At 38.6% G+C, this 25,333-nt stretch overlaps 1 protein-coding gene and 1 non-coding gene across 3 annotated transcripts in view; one reads left to right on the top strand and one right to left on the bottom strand.

Moving 5' to 3' along the window:
- The window catches only part of LOC129764816 (rap guanine nucleotide exchange factor 4), a 511,489-nt gene that overhangs the window by 35,286 nt on the left and 450,870 nt on the right, over positions 1-25,333 (top strand). The window lies entirely within an intron of this gene.
- On the bottom strand, positions 4,800-4,952 carry LOC129772174 (5.8S ribosomal RNA). Its single transcript, XR_008742580.1, has one exon. It is a non-coding gene; the product is annotated as a 5.8S ribosomal RNA (ribosomal RNA).

Genomic DNA, 25,333 nt, shown 5'->3' with positions numbered 1-25,333 from the left:
ATTGCGCTGTACAACTTTTTTTCCCGTTTCTTAAAATATATGAGATTATCTTTACATTGATTTAGATGGTTTACCAAATTCATAGGAGTCAGCAGTACGATAGAGCTCTGTGAAAAAGTCCTTGTGGAAAGATCATTCGGATTAATGAGAAGAACACTTAAAAAAATACGATTTGTTTTTTTTTATTTCAATCTTACGATTGAAAACCACGAATACAATAAAATAATCGATTTCAAGAAAATGCCAGAAAATCTATAAAATAATGCAGACGATGAAGAAAATTATTTTTGTGCATCGCAATGCTCTTAAAAATTCAGAAAAAATTACGCCACATGTAGAAAAAAAAACACATACGAACGCATTTAAATTAAAATTTGAGCAGATGTGGGTCTCAAAGTTATATTGTTTTTCTTCAAAATTTCGAAATGCCAGAAAATCTATAACATTTTTTTGTACTGTGTATTTATTTTTTTTATTATTAAATGAAAAAATAGTTTGAGATATTTTTTTTTTTTATCCAAAATATATATTTTATTAAGGCTCATATGGCGTCAGCCTAACGGGGCCGGGAGTTCAATATTTTGACAATGTTTGCTTAGACTATGTTAGTAATATGTAACCGATTACTCGCGGTTGACTCGAGGTTAGTATTACAAGTGTTCTCATAATTGGTATGTCGCAGTCTTCAATGCTCTGTACGTGTGCCCGACACGGGATACTTCCTATTGGGATGCAGCTGACCATTAATCAGCAACGCCCCCCTTGTCTGTACCCCATATCTAGCGTGGTGCGTCTTTCTCGACTCGAGGAATCCAGGATAGAATGGTCACTAGCCGGCGCAATCATCAGCTCGTGTAGAGTTGTCATGAGCGGTACAACATTTGGCTCTTGTTGAATAATCAGTGGACTGCACAACCTTCGGCCCGTGCATCTGTAAAGAGTGTGTGTATGTATTGCCGCGACTAAGTAAAAGTTTATCGATCGGATAGGAGGGATATGAAACGGGGACACAACGAAGGAAACATCATTAAACGTTGACATCGGCGTTTCTGAGGAACAGGTATAGATGAAGCAGAAGATCAGGATCCCGGCTACCTAAGATATCCCGGACGGGGATATCCGATTGTCTGTCTTTTGCTCTCAGTGCTCTAGAGAGCTGAGAGCGAGCAGCATGGAACCGGATACACGACCAGACAACATGCTCGATGTCGTGGTAGCCATCGCCACAATCACAAAGATTGTTTGCTGCGAGCCCAATGCGATAGAGATGCGTGTTTAGGTTGTAGTGATTGGACATAAGCCGAGATATCACGCGAATGAAATCACGACCTACATTCAATCCCTTGAACCATGCACTCGTCGAGACCTTAGGGATAATCGTGTGTAACCAACGACCGAACTCATCACCACTCCACATGCGCTGCCAACTTACGAGCGTATACTGACGAGAAATGTGGAAAAATTCATTATAGGCAATTTGCCTTTCAAAAAGTGTGCCTTCTGAAGCGCCCACCTTAGCTAGCGAGTCCGCTTTCTCATTCCCCGGAATCGAGCAATGAGAGGGAACCCATGCTAAGGTAATCTTGAATAATTTTTCGACTAAAACACTCAATAGTTGTCTTATTCTTGTTAGGAAATAAGATGAGCATTTATCAACTTTCATTGAGCGGATTGCCTCTATTGAGCTGAGACTGTCTGAAAAAATAAAATAGTGGTCGATGGGCAATGTTTCAATGATCCCTAATGCGTAATATATCGCACCCAGTTCAGCGACATACACGGAACAAGGATCTTTGAGTTTGAAAGAGGCACTGGAATTTTCATTGAAGATGCCGAAGCCAGTGGACCCGTTTATGAATGAACCGTCAGTAAAGAACATTTTATCAGATCTAACTATGCCCCCATATTCTGCCGAAAATATCGGCGGAATAGAATCGGAGCGTAGGTGATCTGGGATTCCATGGATTTTTTGTCGCATGGACAGATCAAAAATGACAGAGGAATTGCAGAAGTATGGGAAGCAAACTTGGTTGGAGATGCCTGTTGAAGGGTGCACGTCGTGAGTAAGGTACTCATGGTATAAAGATATAAAACTTGACTGAGGAGTCAGTTGGAGTAGATTTTCGAAGTTATCAATTACCAATGGATTCATGATCTTGCAACGGATGAGAAATCTGTAGGATAATTCTGTGAACCGAAGAGTAAGCGGGGGTACTCCTGCCAAAACTTCGAGACTCATCGTATGTGTCGAATGCAAACATCCCATGGCTATACGCAGGCAACGATATTGTATCCTCTCCAGCTTGAGAATATGAATCCTGGCAGCTGATCGGAAGCAAAAACTGCCATATTCTAACACTGATAATATCGTTGTTTTGTACAACTGAATGAGGTCTCCTGGATGGGCACCCCACCATGTTCCGGTTATTGTTTGGAGAAAATTGATTCTTTGCTGGCATTTCTGTTTCAAATACGCAATGTGTCTCCCCCAGGTACACTTAGAATCAAAATATACACCCAGGTATTTGAAAAACATAGAGTGTTGGATCGTTTTGCTGGAATTGGGCGGGTTCGTGCTTCCTAGAAAAAACGACCATTTCAGTTTTCTCCGTAGAGAATTCGATACCCAGCTTGAGGGCCCACGTGAACAGATTGTTCAGGGTATCTTGCAACGACTTTTTCAGAACGACGGGATTAGTACCCGTGATGGAAATAACTCCATCGTCTGCAAGTTGTCTCAACGTGCAGTCTCTAGTTAGACAATCATCCATATCATTGACGTAAAAACTGTACAAGAGGGGGCTTAGGCAGGAGCCTTGTGGTAGGCCCATAAAACTGTAACGAGAAGATTTCGAGCTGCCATGAGAGAAAATCATGTGCTTTTCTGACAGTAAATTGTACAGGAAATTGTTAAGAATTGGTGAAAGTCCACGATTATGAAGCATCTCTGAGAGAATTTCCATGGAAACTGAATCAAATGCCCCTTTGATATCGAGAAAAACGGAAGCCATTTGTTCTTTGCGAGCAAATGCGATTTGGATTTCAGAAGATAGCAGCGCGAGACAATCATTCGTCCCTTTACCTCGGCGGAAGCCAAACTGCGTATTTGACAGCAAATTGTTCGTTTCGACCCACTTGTCCAAACGAAGTAGAATCATTTTCTCTAACAATTTACGAATACAGGATAACATTGCAATCGGCCTATACGAGTTGTGATCGCAAGCCGGCTTGTTGGGTTTTCGTATGGCTATCACTCTCAGTTGTCTCCAGTTATGCGGGACAATATTCAGCTCCAGAAACTTGTTGAACAAGTTCAGCAAACGCTGTTTTGCCAAGTCGGGAAGATTCTTCAACAAATTGAATTTAATCTTGTCCGACCCCGGAGCTGAATTGTTACATGAGAGAAGGGCAATTGAGAATTCTACCATCGAAAAATTCTCATAATCGCCTTGGAGCGGAATGTCGCGTACGACGTTTTGTGCAGGAACGGTGTCGGGGCAAACCTTCCTTGCAAAGTTAAAAATCCAACGGTCAGAGTATTCCTCACTTTCGTTTGTATGGTTCCAGCCACGCATTTTCCTAGCCGTATTCCAAAGAGTGCTCATAGCGGTCTCCCTTGACAAACCATTGACGAACTTCCGCCAATATCCACGCTTTTTTGCTTTAATCAAACCTTTTAGTTTGGCTTCTAGAGCTTGGTACTTTAGAAACCATTCCACTAATCCAGTTTTCCTGAATTTTTTGAAAGCGGATGATTTTTCAAGGTAGACCTTTGAACACTCCTTGTCCCACCAAAGTGATGGAGGACGACGTCGGAAAGTGGTAGCAGGAACACGTTTCTTTTGAGCTTGAAGTGCGCTTTCGTAAATCAAACTCGATATAAAGTTATACTCTTCGAGTGGAGGAAGTTCATGCATTGAAACAATTGCTTCAGATATTATTTCCGCAAATGTTCTCCAGTCAATATTCTTCGTGAGGTCATACGAAATATCGACTGACTCACGAGAGCTTGATTCATTAGCGATCGATAAAATTATTGGTAGGTGATCACTACCATGGGGATCTTGGATTACCTTCCACATGCAATCCAGGGATAACGAAGAAGAGCATAGAGATATGTCTAGCATGCTTGCCCGTGCAGGAGGGTTGGCTATTCTGGTTGCTTCCCCAGTATTCAAAACTGTCAATTTGAAGTTGTCGCACAGATCATAAATCAAAGTGGCACGGTTGTCATCGTAGAGTGATCCCCATGCTGTTCCATGGGAGTTAAAATCACCTAAGATTACCCGCGGCTCCGGCATTGCCTCGATAGTATCAAAGAACTGATGGCGGCCTACCGTAGTTCTGGGAGGGATATATATCGAAGCAATGCATAGGTCTTTGCCATTGATTTGTGTCTGGCAAGCAACAACTTCAATGCCTGTCATCGATGGGAGAGTGACTCTATAGAAGGAGTGACATTTTTTAATCCCCAATAGTACGCCACCAAACGAGTCATTTCGATCGAGGCGAATAATGTTGAAATCGTGGAAATTCAGCTCATCGGCTGAAGAAAGCCATGTTTCACAGAGAGAAAATTCATCACAGTTAGAGCTGTGAACTAAAAATTTAAACTGATCTAGTTTAGGAATGATGCTTCTGCAATTCCACTGTATTACAGTGGTCAAATCCTTGACCTCTTGCCCTGAATCAGGCAACGAGGGAAATGAACGCTGCCAAAAAACCACATTTTTCTTTCAAAAATGTTCTCACAATCGGAAGCAAACATAATACTATGCTTTTAAGAGGGTCGTTTATATAGGCACTCAAAAATGTGTACATCGTACGTGCTGTACGATGTGCAATATGCGTTCAACTTGTCGGTGTTCATGTGTCCTGCAGTTCACATTCTGACGCGCATTTAGCTGCGGTCTTCATCGATCCACGAGCCGAGTGATCTCCTGCCTAGGGTTTGTATTGATATTTATCAATCTAAAAAAGCCGTAGAAGCACATTTAAATATGAATAAGAGTAGTACTGAATCTCTAAATCCCCAAAAAAAAAATGCAGAATTTCAATATTTTTTTTAGTACTAAAATTTTTGATGAAATTTTTTTTTATGTTTTTTCTTGATACACCGTAGTAAGATGCACATTCAGTATTTTTTTCAAATTTTTATCTTGGATCTGTTGAGGATGGCGTGAAATAAACGAAAAAGTACGTTTTTCACTATAGATCCTATGTTAAACCACATAGGGGTTCAAATAAACCGCCAAAATTTCTTATTTAATATCCTATACAATATTTGCCATACAGATGGTGATTTGGTTTGGGGGACTTTTTACTCTCTTACCTAGCCAGACGCTTTGGAAATAAGAAAAAAAAATTTGTATCGCGCAACACTGAAAAAAATCACACATATCTAGAAAAGCCATAGAAACACATTTAAATATGAATTAGAGTAGTACTGAATCTCTAAATCCCAATAAATTTTTTTTCAGAATTTCAAAATTTTTTTTAGTACTAAAATGTTTGATGAAATTTTTTTTTGATAATTTTTCTTGATACACCGTGGTAATGTGCAAATTCAGTATTTTTTTCAAATTTTTATCTCGAATCTTTTGAGGATGGCGAGAAATAAACGAAAAGGTACGTTTTTCACTATAGATCCTACGTCAAACCACATAGAGGTTCAAATAAACCGCCAAAATTTCTTATTTAATATCCTTTACAATATTTGCCATACAGCTAGTGATTTGGTTTGGGGGCACTTTTTACTCCCTTACTCGGCCAGGCCCTCTCGTGAAATATCAGGAAGAGGTGCTCTGGGTTCGAATACAATTCACCGGCTACGTCATTATTATTTTGATTTTTTACTAATCTGATTTTTTTAATTTTCAGCTTGAAATGTTGCAGAAATTCAAAAGTTTATAGTTTATAGCACAAAATATTGATAATTTCGGACGATGTATGAGAGCTGTATGGAACTACGTCAGTTATGCGTTCAAACTGTGGTCATTGGAAAACGTTTTTTCAGCATTGCTCTAAACGTTTTCGAACAAAAAAATGTTTATTTGCATATTGAGCAACATGAATTTTGTTTTCGTAAATATTGATTGTAGTTTCATGCCAACTCGTCTTAGGAGTTAGCAGCACCATCTCAGATAGTAGTGAAACGTTGTGGGTGTAAAGACATGGGTCAATTAAGCAACTTTGCATACTTGAAATATTCGAAAAAGAATTAGACTACTATTTGAAAAAAGGCAATTTTTTTTCTCTTAATTTTTCACAAAAAATTATAATTTAAAAACTATGATGCCTACAAATTTTTGTCAAAGGATGAAATGTAGGAAATTGTTTAAATTTTCACAAAAAATACCAAACATTTTTTGGAAAAAAATTTTGCTGACAGAAAAGTTTACATGCTTTGCTAACTTTTCTCTATTTAGAAACATGTCAAGAACATTTCAAACGTGAGAATTTAGTCACAAAAATGGTACGAGCAAAACATTTTTTTTCAGGAGTCTTCATACAAAAATGACTTATATTCCAAAAACTATAAAAGATAGAAAGTTGATGTCTTCGACAAAAGTTTATATTTTAACAAGATCTAAAACTTTGTCGAATATAGTATATCGCTATCTTGACTTTAAACAAAATAAGGGGTTAGTTGTGTTTTTTTCAAAGAAAACATGAAAAAGTTGTTGTTCGAAAAACTTTTTCTCTGTAAAAGTGCCCGTTTTTCGATGTATGGACGACTTGTTGGAAATTGTAAGGGTTATTCATATAAATATTTTTGGGAATTTTGAAAAATTTTAAGAAAAATCTATTTTAATTTTTAAAATAACTTTTTTGTCAGCGAATTTTTTTTTCAAAAAATTTTTGGTATTTTTTGTGAAAATTTAGATAATTTCCTACATTTTATCCTTTGGCAAGAATTTTATAGGTGTCATAGTTTTTAAGTCATAATTTTTTGTAAAAAATTAAGAAAAAAAATTGTCTTTTTCCAAAAAGTAGTCTCATTATTTTTCGAATATTTCAAGTATGCAAAGTTGCTTAAATGACCCATGTCTTTACACCTACAACGTTTCACTACTATCTGAGATGGTGCTGCCAACGGCCAGTCGAGTTGGTATGAAATTCGTCAATTGCCTTTTTTAGTTTACGTGGTAAATTAATGGTTAATTAATATGTATAACATTCCGTGTTGTTCGCATTATCTATCGTCAATGGTACAATTTCCAGTCTCAAAAAGATAGCCGCTTCGTTAAAAATTATTACCGATACGTCATTTTTCGCTACAGACTTCATTCAGACCGGTAGCAAAATGGAAACGGGATTGGTTAAAGAGGGTACAGTGTTTTGGTTGTCAGCGAGAAAAGCTCCTGCCAATGCATAAGTTCTGTTCTGTTCTTATTTTAAAGGGACTTTAGCTCGAAGGTAATTTGTCCCCGAGAGAGAGGATTCCAGAACGGGTAACAGTTTATATACATAGTTGAGTGGTTTAAATTGCTTGTTTGCAAACCGGCAACTGAAACTATTGAAAGCTATTGAAACAAGTTTTCGTATCAATAAGTAACGAGCATATAACTCTTAAGCATTTTATCTGTGGAGCCGATCTGGCGTGGAGGTAACATCCATACTTCTCACGCTCAAGATCACGAGTTCAATTCTCACTCCCGACATTCTTCCAAAATGGAAGGTAAAAGTGACGAACCAGCCAGAAGCGTTGAAAGTCACTATAATACAGAACAAAAAAAACATTTTATCTTTCGAATAAAGTGATTAGCATATCACTTCGCTTAGCCGGAAAAAAAGGAATAAATGCTCAAAGTAAAAATCGATTCCTCCTCGGAAATGCCCAGCGCAAATAATACCCCTCCTCACCAAATAAAATCATCGATCGTATGCGGCAATCGCAAACAAATGATATTAGATCTGCCAATTTGGTAAAAAAATCGTATCAAACATTTCATATACTCCGCTATCGAATCCATAGCCAATGGCACCAATCTGTATCGAATTATCATCGATACTTACTTCGTTTTTCGCTAAAGCCTCCGATCAGTTCGGCGCGGCGACAGAACAGAAATGGAATTGGAGGAGAAGAACATAGAGTTTAGGCGAGCGAACGAGACCGCTTTTCTGTCACTTCGCAATTACAACCACAGTAGATCCTCGAATATCCGCGGATTAATCTGGTAAGATCACTGCGAATAATGAAAATCGCGGATAACGCAAGAAGTGACTAAAAATGAGGTGCAAACACGAAGAAAGATATTTTAGCATGAAAACTGTCTTTTATCAATACAGAATTCATTGAACTATCCATCTATAAGGTTGTGTACACCAGTGGTCAGATAATGTGAAAGCCATAATCAGAACAAATGAGCATGAGCTTACCACTCACTGACAAATTCCAGGTAGGTCTATAGATTAACTATGGAACGCGCTTTCCCGAATGAGCCCCATCGCGAATCCTCCAAAAGTATGTGAAAATTACATTCGAGTTATTGCACCATTTTTTAAATTTTTTTTGGAGCGAAATTCATATACACTCAGTTGACAACTTAGTATTTACCCATCCTTAAGGTGAAGGTGGAAACTAGCCATAAATGGCTGCCACAATGGCGCTCATTTCTTTCAACTCTCTCCCTCACCCCGCGCCCAAAAATCAATAATTTTGCGAAACAGTGTGAAGAAAATGATCGTTTTCGCGCACTTCCCATAAAGTAATATCACCCAAACTCCAATCGATTACTCACAAGATATTAAATTTTCATCTGCTGTCGCACTGTATAGTGAAAAACGTCGGAAAACTCGAGCTAGTGCTCTGAAAGTTTAATTTTAATTTTTCAATTTTCGGCAATGGTTTTGATTGTATTGGTGAAAGCATCGTTATTTTTTCGACACTGATGCCAGACAACATAATCGAAACAGCTATAAAAACCACTCAATAAAATTTTATTCCTGAGTCATAGCGTTTCATGTCATGAAAATCAATAGAATAAAATTGTGTGATATCAATACAATTATTATTTTTACGTTTAATGGGTCTATAATGTAAGTTTTAGCAACTTTCACATTGGGTAAGAAAATTGTATTGCAGAGCTCGGAACACTGCCACGGCTGCCTATGCTTTCAAAAACAGTAAACGGAAAAGTATTACATTCAATCAAAATGCCTCCGTCAACGTAGAGAAGGGTTAAGGCTCTCCAACGTGAATATGTGAAAACAGTACGATCAACGAAGGAAAATATTAAGGAATTATCAACATCGAGTTACTATGCGGAAGAACTTGTTAAAGCTCCAAATCGCATGTGTTATAAATTTGCTCATGTTACGCTCGCGTATAATCAGAATTTTACTTCAAATGCAAATGCACCTTCTATATATATTTATATTTGCAATTGTTCATCGGAACATATCGTTTATACATTTTACTTTAGGATTGAATTGTTTTTTTTCAAATGTATTCAAAGACTCGTGTCTGATAAGTGAATTGATCTATTTACGTGTGCTTTGCGCTTCCCTCAAAAACACTATTACCCCATTTTTACACGTGGGTTTATCTATACTACTATAATGGCTAGCTTCCACCTTCACCTTAATGACAACTTGACCATCTTGACCATCTGTCAAATCATCAAGATGAGGTTGGATGTGTGCACATTCATGCCATAATCAGTTTGGCGGTGTAGCGTTTCGGCGTTTTTTGAGCACGATGCCGAAAGGAAAGTTCCTAGACAAAATTGAGTGGAGATTATGCCGTGAATTGAAGGACATCGGCTTGAGCAACCGGGCGATAGGGAAAAGGATCAACAGAGAAGAAACAGTGGTAAGAATTTTTTTCAAGAATTTTAAGAATTTTCAAGAACGCATTATACAGCTTAGAGAGACTGGAAAACTAAGTGCATTGGGAATAAAGCAGGAACATGGCTTTCCCATATCGAGCAGACGTGTATCTCAGAATTTACGAGGATCTGAACATTTGGTTTACACTAAAAAGCCTAATCTTACCCCAAGGCTCGTACAGGCGAGATTGGATTTTACGAAACAGCACAAGTTAACACTTTTCGGACTCAAGTTATTTAAAAAAAATAATTTCGGAGTGAAGCTCTCTATTCACTATTTTCATTATAACTTAGAAGGCTCTTCACAAAGATTATCCCTGCCTTTTATACTGAATGAAATAGTTTACAATATTTGATCTTATCCTAATTCAGCATATTTGGTGGGAACGCTCTGGGTGGCATGATGTTTACGTTTATATTAGGCTGTCAAAAAAGTCCTGCGGTATTTTTTTTGAATTTTCATTTGTTCATAAAATTAGTTACAATCATCTGTTTTAGGTCAAATATGCGCCGTTTTGTTCGATGACTTGTTCCCAACGAGATGCCAACTTCATAATACCCCTGTTATAGAAGCTCGCTTCCTTATTGGCGAAAAACTCGGATAGCCAATTTTCACAGGCCTCTTTTGTGGCTAACTTCTGACTACCTAGCTCGTTCGCCATGGACAAAAACAGGTGGTAGTCACTTGGTGCAAGGTCCGGACTATACGGCGGATGCAGAAGAACCTCCCATCCGAGCTCCCGGAGCTTCTGGCGCGTCACCAAAGAAGTGTGTTACCTGGCGTTGTCCTGATGGAAGACAATGCGGCCTCTGTTTATCAAAGATGGCCTCCTCTTCATGAGTGCTACCTTCAAGCGGTCTAGTTGTTGGCAGTACAGGTCCGAATTGAGCGTTTGGCCATAGGGAAGCAGTTTATAATAGATTATTCCATGACAATCCCACCAAACACACAGCAGAACCTTCCTGGCCGTTAATGAGGGCTTGGCCACCGTCTGAGCCGCTTCAGCGGGCGCTTCGACCACGACCGTTTGCGCTTCACGTTGTCGTAAGTGACCCACTTTTCATCGCCAGTCACCATCCGCTTCAGAAACGGGTCGATTTTGTTGCGATTCAGCAGCGATTCACATGCGTCGATACGGTCAAAGATGTTTTTTTGCGTCAACGTGTGTGGCACCCATACATCGAGCTTCTTTGTGAATCCAAGCTTCTTCAAATGGTTAATAACGGTTTGATGACTTATCCCCAGCTCTAGGCCGATGCTACGGCTGCTACTATGCCGGTCTTTCTCGGCTAATTCAGCGATTTTGTCGCAATTTTAGACGACAGGCCTTCCGGAGCGTGGCGCATCTTCGACGACCTCTACACCAGAACAAAAACGTTGAAACCATCGTTGTGCGGTGGAAATGGATACTGTATCGGGTCCATAAACTGCACAAATTTTATTGGCAGCTTGAGATGCATTTTTGCCTTTGTCATAGTAGTACTGTAAAATATGTCGGATTTTCTCTTTATTTTGCTCCATATTTGCGACACTATAACTCACGAACGACTTAACCAAACAAAACATTGTCAAGGACTATATTATAGCGCGCAAAAATACCTTTCCAACAAGCTATAGCATGACTCGATACAATGAATACAACTAGAACTACGCGCTTACAACGACACCTCGCGGAAATACCGCAGGACTTTTTTGACAGCCTAATATTATCGGGAACGGTCCGGATGGCGTGATCGTTGATGCAGTGTGTGAATGTTTATGTTTCGCAGATTGAAATTCTGATGACTCGCATTTTGTTTATTGCGAGTGGCTGACTGCTGTTGCGCTACCTCACAGGAACTGGAAAGCGGAGTGGGATGCGGTGATTTTTTTCCGATCAAAAGAAGTTCAATCTTGATGGTCCTGACTGCTGCGCGTATTATAGGCATGATTTACGAAAACATCCTCAGGTGAAATTGAGCAAGAACTTTGGCGGAGGCAGTCTCATGGTATGGGGCGCTTTTTAAGAAGAGGAACGACGTCTAAAGCAACAAGAATTCGGAATACGGAAACGTATTTGGAGCTGCTGGACAGTGTACTGATACCGTTTAACGAAGACGTAATGACGGTTTTATTTTCCAGCAGGATAATGCGGCCATTCACGTCAGCAAGAAGTCTTTGTCATGATTTTCCCAAAGGAACATTCAGATTTTGTACTAAAGGGTGTGTCACATCAAATTGCATCACGGAAAAAACGCTGTAGAGATTCGCCCAGTAGACTTTTGAAAATTTTAGACAGTAAAATAAAAACTATTAAACAACTTTTGGTATTTTCTTTTCATTTATACTTCGAGCCCAAGCCCGTATGCTCGCACCTTCCTCTTTACCCCGTCCATAAGTTTCTGTACAACGTCAGGAAGAAGAACCGTGTAAACCAGGAGGTACTTGCTTCGGTCTATTTTCAGCACGTTCGGTTCGAAGTTTCAATCCAACTTGGGAAATTTCGGACTTCTTACTGAGGAGTGATGGAAAAGTAGTAATTTTCCTTTTCCTGATGGCACCCTGCGATGTACCAGAACTTCCCGCATTGGGAGCGTCAGCGAGAGGCTCGTCGTTCTGCAGGAGGGAGTAAGGATTGTCCTGTGTCGTTGGCACGGAATTCTTAAGCATTTCTACATAAGTCCGTTTTGAAAATTCCTTTAAGGAACGCTTGATTTTTTCCCCTCTTTGTATGTACACCGGGCATTGAGAAAGATCATGGGGGGCCCCGTCGCAATGAAGACACTTGCGCTCTTTTGCGCAAGAAGTCCCATCATGTCTCTCTCCACAATCTGCGCAACGCTTTTTGTTGCAACAGTAGACGGCCGTGTGACCAAGTTGCTTGCAGTTGTTGCAACTCATTACCCGGGGTACAAACAATCGAACAGGTAAACGAAGCGCATCTATCGAAACGAAATTTGGAAGGGCGGAGCCCTCAAAGGTTACTCGAAAAGAATTTGTCGAACTGAGAACTCTCTTATTATTTATAACAGATACGGATTTCAGTTGGTCGCATGCAAGAATCTTCACAGTTTTAAGCGAAGAGTTCTTGAAGCGACCGACTCCATCCTTGAGTATATCATTTCGGGTCAAACCCTTTTCGGTGATTACGCCGTCGATTTCTACGTTACGACAGGGCACGTATACGCGATACTCAATCGCAAAGAGATCGCAACGGGTTATATCGTTTTCTTGGGTCCGGCTGGAGACGACAACTCGTAATTTGTCTGGCCCCATCCGAGTAATCTCGGTAACATCTGAGAAGTTTTTTGTCAGCTCTTTAGATATGCGAATAACATTGAGGGGTTTGGATTGACATGGCTTTTTTGACATTGAGGGGTACACAATGAATGGGCCTTTGGAGCCCTCAGGGAATACTTTTTGACGAAAATCCAGTTTTTCTTCATCCTCCTCATCATCAGAAATTACGTTTTCTATTCCAATTTCTACTTCACCTTCCGGTTCTTCAGGGGGTTCCGTATCAGAGATATACGTTGGCGTCGTTGCGGGATCCTCCCCGCCTTCAGCCATAGTAATAAATTTCGTCAACTGTTCGATATGAACAGAATTTATTGGTAATAAAAAAAAATATTAAAAAATAAATATAATAAGATAAACTTCTATTTTAGTTACAGTAGAAAATTATAGTTATTCAAACTAATTTTTATTAAATTAAATTCAAAAATGAAAAAAGTTCCAACAAATGTTCAAGTGCAATATATATGAAGATGGTCACCCTAATGCCAACGCTTGATGATTACGTAAACACCCAGCGAAACAATGGTATTTGTTATGCACAGAAAGTGGAAGAAATGATAGAAAGGAGAAAAAAAGAAATAAACTTCTACTTGCCGCTGCGGTGTGACGTATGTGATCTGTTGAATGGATCCTCAGTGTCTCGATCGTACACCACTTATTTGGTTGAGATTCACCACGCTTGCAAGCGCGCCGGATGAAAAAACACAATAGAATCGATGTGAAAAAAACACCTCTTTTGGATCGACTGAAGAATGCGTCCGATAAGCTTGCAAGTGAGCGAACGAATGAACGTCATGAAAATGGAACGTCAGGTTGTAGTTTTTTTTGAACAGAAATCCATTTTCTCTTGAAGTCCGCCTCCGATTTGACAACTTTTGGGTTCTTCCGGAGGGCCTGCTTCATAATCGCCCAATATTTCTGTATTGGGCGAAGCTCCGGCGCGTTGGGCGGGTTCATTTCCTTTGGCACGAAGGTGACCCCGTTGGCTTCGTACCACTCCAACACGTCCTTTGAATAGTGGCACGATGCGAGATCCGGCCAGAAGATGATCGGGCCCTCGTGCTGCTTCAATAGTGGTAGTAAGCGCTTCTGTAGGCACTCCTTAAGGTAAACCTGCCCGTTTACCGCGCCGGTCATCACGAAGGGGGCGCTCCGCTTTCCGCAAGAGCAGATCGCTTGCCACACCATGTACTTTTTGGCAAACTTGGATAGTTTCTGCTTGCGAATCTCCTCCGGAACGCTGAATTTGTCTTCTGCGGAGAAAAACAACAAGCCCGGCAGCTGACGAAAGTCCGTTTTGACCTAGGTATCGTCGTCCATTACCAGGCAATGCGGCTTCGTCAGCATTTCGGTGTACAGCTTCCGAGCTCACGTCTTCCCCACCATGTTTTGCCTTTCGTCGCGGTTAGGAGCCTTCTGAACCTTGTATGTACGCAGGCCCTCCCGCTGCTTGGTCCGCTGGACGAATGAACTTGACAAATTCAGCTTATTGGCGACATCCCGGACCGAACTTCTCGGATCACGTCTAAACTGCTTAACTACGCGCTTGTGATCTTTTTCACTGACGGAGCATCCATTTTTGCCATTCTTCACCTTCCGGTCGATGGTTAGGTTCTCGAAGTATCGTTTTAGTACTCTGCTGACCATGGATTGGACGATTCCCAGCATCTTACCGATGTCCCGATGTGACAACTCCGGATTCTCGAAATGAGTGCACAGGATTAATTCACGACGCTCTTTTTCGTTCGACGACATTTTTCCAAATTTACGAAAAATTGACAGTGAAGCATGGCCAACGTGATCTATACACTCTTATTTGATTATAAGCGAAAGCTGAAGATATAATTCCTAAAAATTAAATTTTAAGTGATTTAAAATAACTATTGATAATTGGATTGGGACATTCAATAGTGAAATTTACTTGATATTCAAAGCTCTTATAGAGACTGTGCTTATATTTTGAAAATCGAATGTATAGCACCCAAACAGTTGAAATATTTGGATGCGCTAATAGGAATTTCACGCACTGTATCCGAAAGCTGTGTTCCGAAATCCAATCTTTCTTAAAAGGTGTTTGAAGTAACTGTGCGGAAGTACAACAGTTGTCGAGCACCAATATGTCAATGAGATTGAACCTGAAACTGGAATAGAAAAATTTCCTATCACAACATCTTGAGTGAAACAGAACATCTGGTGTACATGAAAAGGGCCTAACTTCACATATTGTTGTTATTTAGTGTGCTAGAAGTATTTTCTCATCTGCTCCTTTCGATATTGTAAGCCTTGCGATACTTGCGAAGAATACTTGGGTTGAAGTGTGTGCCACTGGTTGTGCCAACCTTGAAGGAAAGAAAGGATGATAAATGTGCCAACTAAAAATAAGGAGAAAAAATATCCAATATTGTGATGGTCAGAGGTATATAAATAGACCCAAGTTTGTCGGAGTGAGCTGGGGCCAGAGACTTTGTACGCTTGTTTCCTGAACCGAGGTCATTACCGTAACTATTAATGGACACTTGCAAATACATATGCAGAGCATACCCCTGACGTAGAATTATTTTCCATTGCGGAAAATGCAAACATGCAATCATTATTCAGAACTGTGGTGTGTGCATTCGAGGTCATCATGAGAGTAGTTCCTATATCTTCCATAATTTCCAGTGAAGTACTATTATTAGTTCACTTTATTTACTAACCATGAATGTGAATAACCGCCAGACACGGCAAACCCACCTCACACAACGAGCAAGCAAACAAATTACATTGAAGCCAAATCGTCTGGAGATTCAATTTTCCGCCAAACTAATCTAGAAATCGGTTCCGCCGAAATACCAAAAGTAAGCTTCCGCTGCCGGAGACGGGGAATCGAACACAAAAAAATCCCTCTAAAGTCTCTTTTGTTTCCCCTCGTATCACCATCATCATCGCCATCATTTCCATCACGAGACTCATGATCAGCGCATAAAGTGTCGAGCTTTTGCCGCCCCCCACTGTGTCATACCCTTTCCTTAGCATTCGTATTCAACAAGTTTCAGATTACAGTTTTCCTCCGTTTTTCACTGCCTTTCCCTTGTCTACCATATACCATGCCACGACCAAAAGAGTGATGCCGAGGTCGATGATGTTGATACTCTCGGCACTGTGCCAAACCCACCCAACCTTCTACCACCCCAAAAGCCGGGGAAAAAAGAACTAAATAGCTTCGTTCGGAACGATATATGGAACACATGGGACCGGAATGAAGACCGGCGGCAGCAGCAGTAGCAGTGTTAGTAGTGTTGTATCGGATGGCACATAAATGTTCACGCATGGAGGAAACTAAACATGGCTCCGGTTTCCTCCTCCCAACCAAACCGAACCTCAGACGGAAGACAGCTGCCGCTGTCAGATCTTCACAGTCACGGTTTAATGATAGGCAAACACTGGCAGCAGCAGCAGTCGATTATGCTGATGTTTGTTGATCGGCGAGAGTTTGGTGAAATCTCTGCTGCAGATAATTTTATGCTGTGTCAATAGGAACGTATACACCTCAGCTCAGCGGGATTTAATTTGCATATAATAATGTTTCGCTTTCAATAATTGGCTTTCAACTCGGGCTGTTAATTCCGGCGATAGTAAACAAGCAAGAATTATCTTCGTTGGTATCATCATTTGAATGCTAATCTTCTTTGCATTAATTTAGAAGACCTTTTAATGCAATTTGAGTGCGTTATTGATTTTTAAAATCAATTCCGCAACTAAACATTTAACTAAATGCCATTCCCGATCCCCAACTAGGTTGGAAACCAGTGAACTGACAAATATATCCCTAGGGAAGGACACGGTAGGTGTTTGCAGCTGGAGCCGGCTGGATGTGGAGTCTTTTTCTATCGCACGTAACCGTGTTCGATGCAACACCTGCTGTGGGACAAAAAATATAGTTTCGCACTGCGTGGATTTTGTCGCTTCCGATTTTCATTTTTTGTATCCACGTGTAGCTCTATTACGGTAGCTGTCAACTAGTCAACCATTGCTATTGTCTCTACTTGGTACATTCAACTCGATGACTGTCGGTTATATTTGGTGATTCCACCGTATCCTTCTATGGCGTAAAACAGAAGTGCGATTCAAACCTAACTCGCACGCATCGAACTGCGAAACGTTCACATGGCCATGATTTCAAATACGCATTCGTTTTTTGCTGTTCGTTTGAAAATGCAATTTACGCTAAATTCTTTCATATAGATATATTCAGCCATTCCATGCCAAACCGATATAGTGGTTCTCAGATTTCCATGAAAAGTGGAAGTTTTGTTCATTTTAAAATATTACACGCTTATTTTTTTTATTTTTCGTTAGGGTGACCATTTCCATTTTAGAGTGGTCCGAAAAATCACTTTTGACATAGGACTATGTCTTTGATTTCTATAATGGGGAGTCACTCTACGAATAATGTAACGATTTATTAAGAGTTTTCAAACGCATATTACTCAAAATGGTTATTGCGACATATGTTGTGTTATATATCATTAGACAGGAAATTTATCCAGATTTTTTTTGCTTGAAAAATGAACAGTGAATATAGTAAAAAAAGTTAACAATTTGACGATTTAATTGGATATGTTTTCTTTCGATTGCACTATCTACTCGCTTCCTCCCCGACGCAACGAGCAATCTTTTTGCCTAAATTCGGGCGTTAGCTCATAATATATGTTGATGCGTAAAATGAATTATACTCCATTTACCGATAAGAGGCATTCATTTTATATTATATTGTATGTTGTCCAATCAATTTGTGCTCAATTTATGTTTTTATCGTGTAGTGCACTACTAACAATTTGTGTGATTGTGGTCCAGGATGTCATAATATCGAGAATGTTGTTTGGTTATGTAAAAGGCAATAAATTAATTTAAATGGCTGCTGATTAAGAAGATCGAAATCAGATTATGATAGCTTGAGTAGTCGCGATCTCACAGGACTATAAAGTTATTACAAACAATGTTCCGGACAACGTGGTAACGAAGGAGATAATGCTATTTTTATCTATAATATATTTATGTAGTCATAGATTGATTTGACTCAGGCTTATATTTATGTAGGTCTTAACTATTTACACTTCTGTTTAAAAATGATACATGATGACTCTTTGTCTTCTTCTGCATGATTGAATAAACAGAAGAAAATGATAGTAATGGCTTTAATGGTATTTTTGTGTATATTTTTGAACAGAATGCGGTACCGAATTCTACTACGTTATGTCATCTAACCCGTTTGAAGGATACAAGTACATACAGGGCACGGGTTTTCCAGGGTATCCATTTGATGTATCAAAAGAGAAAAAAATACAGATTTTGAACAATGAAAAACTCTTGCAATTACTACACCCAAAATTGATTTTTAGCTCCTGTTTTGTCATCCCGATTTATGACATAACATGACTCACAAATGCCGGTAAGCATTTGTATAATATACATGGTACAGCAATATAAGATTAATACGAGCGAGCGAAACAAAGGACAAAAAAAGCTTTCCGCATACTTTGCCACATACACGGCCCAGACCGAGATATATATTGTTCTCCTTCATGCGCTCCTTTTTTACTCTTAGAAAACACTTCCCAACTTCATTGTTTAATCAGGTGCAATATTAACACGTATTTGCTGATCAACTGCTGAAGCATCATTAACCATGCGGTCGTGTAAAATAACTTTGCATTCCAGCCGGCCTTGGTTCGATCCTCATTGACGTCGCATGGCCTTTTTTTGGCACAATCCCAAATGAAATGAGAAAAGAAAACAAAACGAGATGTCTGCACGCATACATACAAACCATTTTTATGCTTTTAAAACAGCTCATTATTTGCGCATTTGACACTCCAGCACACTAAATGACAGCATTTCTGCCAACGCTAGTTTGGGTGTACACACAATCATAGTCCTATGTCAAGATCCCGTCCGTGCCCCTACTTTTTCTCAAAAATGACTTTTTTTGCAAATTCATAACTTTTGAACAACTTAACCGATTTAGCTGATCGGCATATCAAATTAAAGCCATTGAGCTATCCTTTTATAGAACAATATTTAACTTGCGAAACAAATAATGGATTTTGTTTTCGCAATTATTGATTGCATTCGTTTTTTATTGTTTTCATGGCTTTAGACTAGAGGGTGCTATATCGTTTTGTCGTAATCGTTATTAAAGGGTAAATCGATAATTATTGGGACACTTTAGATTGATTGGTGAATCAGGTATAGTTATCGATTTTTTTACTGTATTTCAGTATATGTATTTATCTCAGCTCATATACGGTGATGAACTTTCAGGTTGTGTTTGAGTTAAATGCTTTACATTTGCGATTGACACTCTCCACCAGAACTTTTAGGGGAACCGCGTATAATACGGACAGTGGGGGCAATATGGACAGGTGGTTGATTTGTATAGTTACATTTTGAATTTCAGATTTATGTTAACCAGAACACCTTCTACATGTTATTCTATAATATTTAAGCCACCCTATGACAATGAATACTGATCAAAAGTGGAAAAGGGAAACGAAAACCGAAAATCATACATGATTCCACGTGTGGATGTAATTTTAGCTGCTTCGATATTAAGCATTTTGAGTGGTTTAATATCAAAATTCAATTCGCTGATGGTTATATTTCGGTTTGTGAGTTAACAGAGAAGCGATATTAGGTATGTACGGAAAAGTGAATTCATTTTTGAGTGGACAATTTAAATTATTGAAATAATTGTACTGGTGGGTTAAAACGGACAGTTGCCAGTGGGAGTTAGATGGACTGTGAAAAGTCTGTTTAATCTATTCCTAAGGAATGCCCTGCGTCTAGAAATGGAAATCAAATCGCCAAATGTGGACCGTTTAGAAGCTGACTGGAACCAAAAGCAAAATAGTTGAGGGTTTGACCGTTTATACTGCTGAAATATCATCCCTAGGAGGATTAATTCGGTTTTTCATCATTTAACGAACATTCGTGACGATTTCAGACCTTGGTTGAATCAAATTATACCTCTCGCGATCGGTAAACCTTTACGCTTTATATATTACAAACCTGTCCATACTCCCCCCACTATATGTCCATATTACTCGCATCGATAAAAATGTTGTACAGACCGAAAACTGTTTTAATTTCAGTAAAAACATTGAAAAACACTTTTTTGTAAAATATTTGGCCAATTAGGTAGAAAAATAGTATATTGAATTGCAAGAAACTGCATCAAAATTTTGGGAAACATGAGTTTCCAAAGATATAATTGAAGTTCTTCCTAACATGTCCGTTTTACCCCACCTCTCCTATAGTCGTTTCCAGTTCGTTTTTCGCAGTTTTTTCTACTTTGTCATCATTTCCTTCTTCGCCCTCGTCACTCCTTTGGTTTCCCGAAGCTCGTGTTGCATCGTAGGTTTCAATCGGACGGAAGTCAGGACCAAGGATGCAAAATTTCGAAAGAACATGTTGAAATCGAAAAGCAATTTTTATCAGTGCAAAATATCTCCACCGACATTCTTCACTTCTTTCTATCGTGGTGCCGCTGTGCCTATGACCGCTGGCTCACCATCTCGTTTGTTTTGATATAGTTTTCGTTCCATCAACAGAAATATCAGTTCATTCTCGATGTCAGTGAATGCTCAAGCCGAAAATATCACCTTTCATTGCGTCCTGGTGAAATTTTCGTTGGTCATACACCCATAAACTTAGCACTCAAATGTGCCCATCGATGTGTGTGCAATAAGCGGCACAAAAATGAGACCGTGGCTAGAAACATACTAGGAAAACACACACGAACACGCGTTTAAACGTCTGACGCGGTGTCAGTGAGATGATATTTCCTTGTATGGAATTTTGTTCCCTTCCACTGTCAGCTGATCGAAGATGCGTATGAAAATTTCGGGCGGAAATTCTCAGTGAGACAGTGGAACGAATGAGTGTGGGGAATAATGCAAAAACCAAATGTTCCACGTGACGGAGTGTCGGTTGCATGGAATTAAGTTTGGTTCATTTGTCATGAACTGCAGGGGAATTGGTGGTTGATTTTGATGTTGTCTCAATATCTTGCGCTGTCAGTAAAGTGAGTGTGAGATTTTGCAACTCTGGTCAGGACAGTTTAGTTAGTTCATGTCTTTCGTTACAAAATCCACTGAATTAGTCGCAGACTTCTACACGATTTAGGAGTAGTAGCATGAATCCAAATCGAGTTCAAACAACGATTTTTGATCGTGCTGTCTCAAAACACAGGCATATGACCTGTCAAATCAGGTGCTTTGAAGCGAATCTCGACAGTTTTTTCGTTTAGAAACGGTCATCTACAGCAAGCTTGTTCTTACCCGAGAAATATTTCTTTCCCGGCCGCTGATTCAAATCCGTCATAGATAGCAGTGAAACGTTGTGGGTGTAAATACGCCCAAAATTGCTTTTAGCTCATGTTTTGTCATCCCGATTTATGACATTAAATAAGACATAACATAACAGAAAAAGTCATGACTTACAAATACTGGTAAGCATTTGTATAATATACATTATACATGGTACAGCAATATAAGATTAATACGAGCGAGCGAAACAAAAGACAAATAAGCTTTCCGCATACTTAGCTACATACACGGCCCAGACCGAGATAGATATTGTTCTCCTTCATGCGCTTCATTTTTACTCTTACTTACTACTTACTTACTTACTTTTTACTCTTATGGCCAGCCGATGGCCATCAAACAGTGTCTTATTACTCAAAATGGTACTCTTTCGAGAAATTAATTCGATTTTTTGATACAATAGAGCCTTCTTTTTCATTTGACTATTTTTCCACATTTTCCACACTTCCCAATTTCATTTTATAATCAGGTGCAATATTATCACGTATTTGCTGAACGACTGCTGAAGCATCATTAACCATGTGGATAGCGTGGTCGTGTAAAATAGCTTTGCATTCCAGCCGACCTTGGATCGATCCCCATTGACGTCGTATGGACTTTTTTTTGGCATAATCCCAAATGAAATGAGAAAAGAAAACAGAAAAAGACATCTGCACGCATACATACAAACCATTTTTATGCTTTTAAAACAGCTCATTATTTGCACATTTGACTCTCCAGCACACTAAATGACATCATTTCTGCCAAAGATGACATGTTTTCTGCCAACGCTAGTTTGGGTGTACATTCAAGTCATTTAAGCAGCTTAACATACTTGAAATCTCCAAAAAAGAGTTAGACTACTTTTTGAAAAGGGTCGAAGTTTTTTTTCTTAATTTCCCGCAAAAATTTATAACTCGAAAATTATAATACATACCTTCAAAATTTTGATCAAAGAATAAAGTGTAGAAAATTGTTCAAATTTTTTATAGAAACATATCTTTATTTTTAATTACAAATTAGTTTTTCTCAAACACGTACCGTATTGTCCCTAATTCCGAATACTTAAGCTTCGATGGCCATTAAACAGTGTCTTATTACTCAAAATGGTACTCTTTCGAGAAATTAATTCGATTTTTTGATACAATAGAGCCTTCTTTTTCATTTGACTACAATAAAATTGATTTCCAAATACATATTAATGGTGAAAAATAAAAAAATATGTTCAATTACTTTTGTCTCAAATTCCGAACATCATTTTTGTCACTGACTCATATTCCGAGCACTTATGTCTCAAATTCCGAACAGCAAAAATGTTTTTTTTTAAAGTCATAACTTTTAAACTACTGGACCGATTCGTATGATGTAGCATCAACTAGTGAACTAGTCTTTTTTGGTAAAATGTTATGCTCGCAAATTGTATTTTGCTTTTGTAATCATTGATTGTATTTGTTTCTTATAGCAGTGGATCACATAATTGAGGAATAGGGTGGATCCTTCGGCTGAAGAAGGCCTGGATGTTGATAGCTCAGGAACACTGGAATTTGGTCTTAGGAAGACCATAGGATGTGGCTTGTATATATATTAAACACACCTTGGAATAATCTACTAATTAAACACTTGATTTATTGTCGCGATGCATCACTTGCGAAGGTTGGATTTTGAATGAAATATTGCATTAGTGGGGATCATCGGTATGTACATATTTGTTCGTATGCGTTCGGCTTCTTCTACTTTATGAGTCAGGCTGTTGGTACAGGTCGAACTCGATTATATATAGTCGACCATTTTTTTTCCAACAATTATTTTCAAATCCTATACATAATCGAATCCCAAGAAAACAATTTTTTCATTAATGTATGAATGTCAAACATGAATAGAAAAATAGCCTTTTTGTGATTCGATTATGTATTGGATTAGAAAATTAACGTTGAAAGTGAAATTGCGATTATATATAATCGAGTCCGACCTGTATTTGTTTCATACACCACACATTGCAAGCATGATGGATAGAGAGTGTATTGGATGGGGATAAGGATAGGGATGGACATGGGAATCTGGACATTTGGAACACTTGCTCAACATTCGCGCTCTGGGTGCGAACATATAGTTTACATGGTTTCGGGACCAATGGTGCTATGTCGGTATCGATACCTGTAAATGATGTTAAAATGAGGTTTATAACCCAAAGAATGTCAGGGTTTTAAAAATTAAATTATTTATAACAAAGTTCAGTAAATTGACATTTAAAAATTAAGTGTTCGCAATTCGAATCATGCGTAGAAACTTGATTCATATTCCGAACACTAATTCTAATGAAGATTTCTGCATAAAATATCATTTTATTTCATCCATTTATTGTAGATTCTCACCATTTCTAGCACTTAACATGAGAACAACAAATAAAATAGTTGAAAAAACTACTTAAATTGAAAAATTTACGGTGCTTGTTTTTTACAGAATTTGCTACCGCAAACATTTTATCATTGGTTTTGACTGTCACTTTTTTGCAAATGCTTAATATTGTAAATTATAGGCTGTATCGATACCTGTAAATGATGTTAAAATGAAGGCTATAACCCAAAGAATTTCAGGGTTTTGATTATTCAGTTATTTATAACGTTGAAATTCGGTAAATTTAAAAATGTAGTGTTCGGAATATGAGACAAAACGGTATTGTTTGAATTTTTTCTGGAAATTCAGGAAGAGAGGGGGGAGGAGTCTCAAACTATCATGAAAACCTTCCCCGGCCCCAAAAACCCCTACATACCAATTTTCATGTCAATCGGTTCAGTAGTTTCCGAGTCCAAAAGAATCAGACAGGCAGACTGACAGACAGAAATCCATTTTTATATATACAGATTTCCCGCTGATGTTTGCATCTCTCAAGTGTACGTACTCCTCGAAACGCGAATTTGCTTGAAACTTGAAAGTTCATTCGCCAGTTCATAGTGTATGCACGATTTTGCTAGGTTCCTAAATTTAGAAGACCGTGTTAGGGAAACATTGTCTGCACAAAGGTAAGCGAGTACAAAAGTACTCGCAGTTTGCATTTATTTGCAAAGCCGATTTCCCCAGACACCTTGGTGATGAATTCTGTGTTAGGCAAACACTTTTCAGTCGGAACAAAAACACACCCGACTTGAATGAATTTGCAATGTAGATTTCCTCCAGGCACCATGGTTTTGTAATCTCTGTTCTCTGAACACATTTCGGTGGGAGCAACAGTCCCCCTATTTTAATGTGTTTGCAATGTCGATTTCTCCAACGCTGCTTGGTTTTGATGGCTGTGTTGGGGAAGCTGTAAATCAGGCTAATTAAAATTAGGCATTTAGGGCGTTTAGATAACGCTTAACATTTTAAAGTTATTCAACTGTTTAACATCCTATTAATTGCGATATATATGTAGAAATATTCCCTATCAATTGATGGAATCATCTTTCCGATCCAGCAAGAAATGTTCGAGTTATAAGCATTCGAAATCTTTCATTTTTTTCCGCATGCTCTGTGTTTGGGTTTTCATTTTACCCTCCCATATATTCCGGTTAAACGTAGTCCTGCGTCAAAAATTAATTTCAATTTTAAAAATATTTTTATAGTTTCAAATTTTTTGTATTTTTTTGGATATTTTTTTTATGATACCAGTATGTAATATTCCCTAAGTTATAGAAAATAGAAAGTTGACGTCTCCGACAAAAGATCATATTTTCATATCATCTAAAATCTTCGGGTGTATGGGTGACTTGTTGGTAATTGTATGGCATATTCTTATAATAGTTTTGGGAATTCAAGAAAATCCGTTTTTGAGAAAAATAATTGTAAGTTTAAAATATTTGTTTTTTGCGTAATTAATAAAAAAATGGTATTTTTTAATGAAA

This window comes from Toxorhynchites rutilus, chromosome 2 (assembly GCF_029784135.1).
Source record: "Toxorhynchites rutilus septentrionalis strain SRP chromosome 2, ASM2978413v1, whole genome shotgun sequence".
In the NCBI taxonomy this organism is placed as follows: Eukaryota; Metazoa; Arthropoda; class Insecta; order Diptera; family Culicidae; genus Toxorhynchites; species Toxorhynchites rutilus.
The sequence above is the reverse complement of the archived record's forward strand: the minus strand, read 5'-3'. Positions and strand labels throughout refer to the sequence as shown.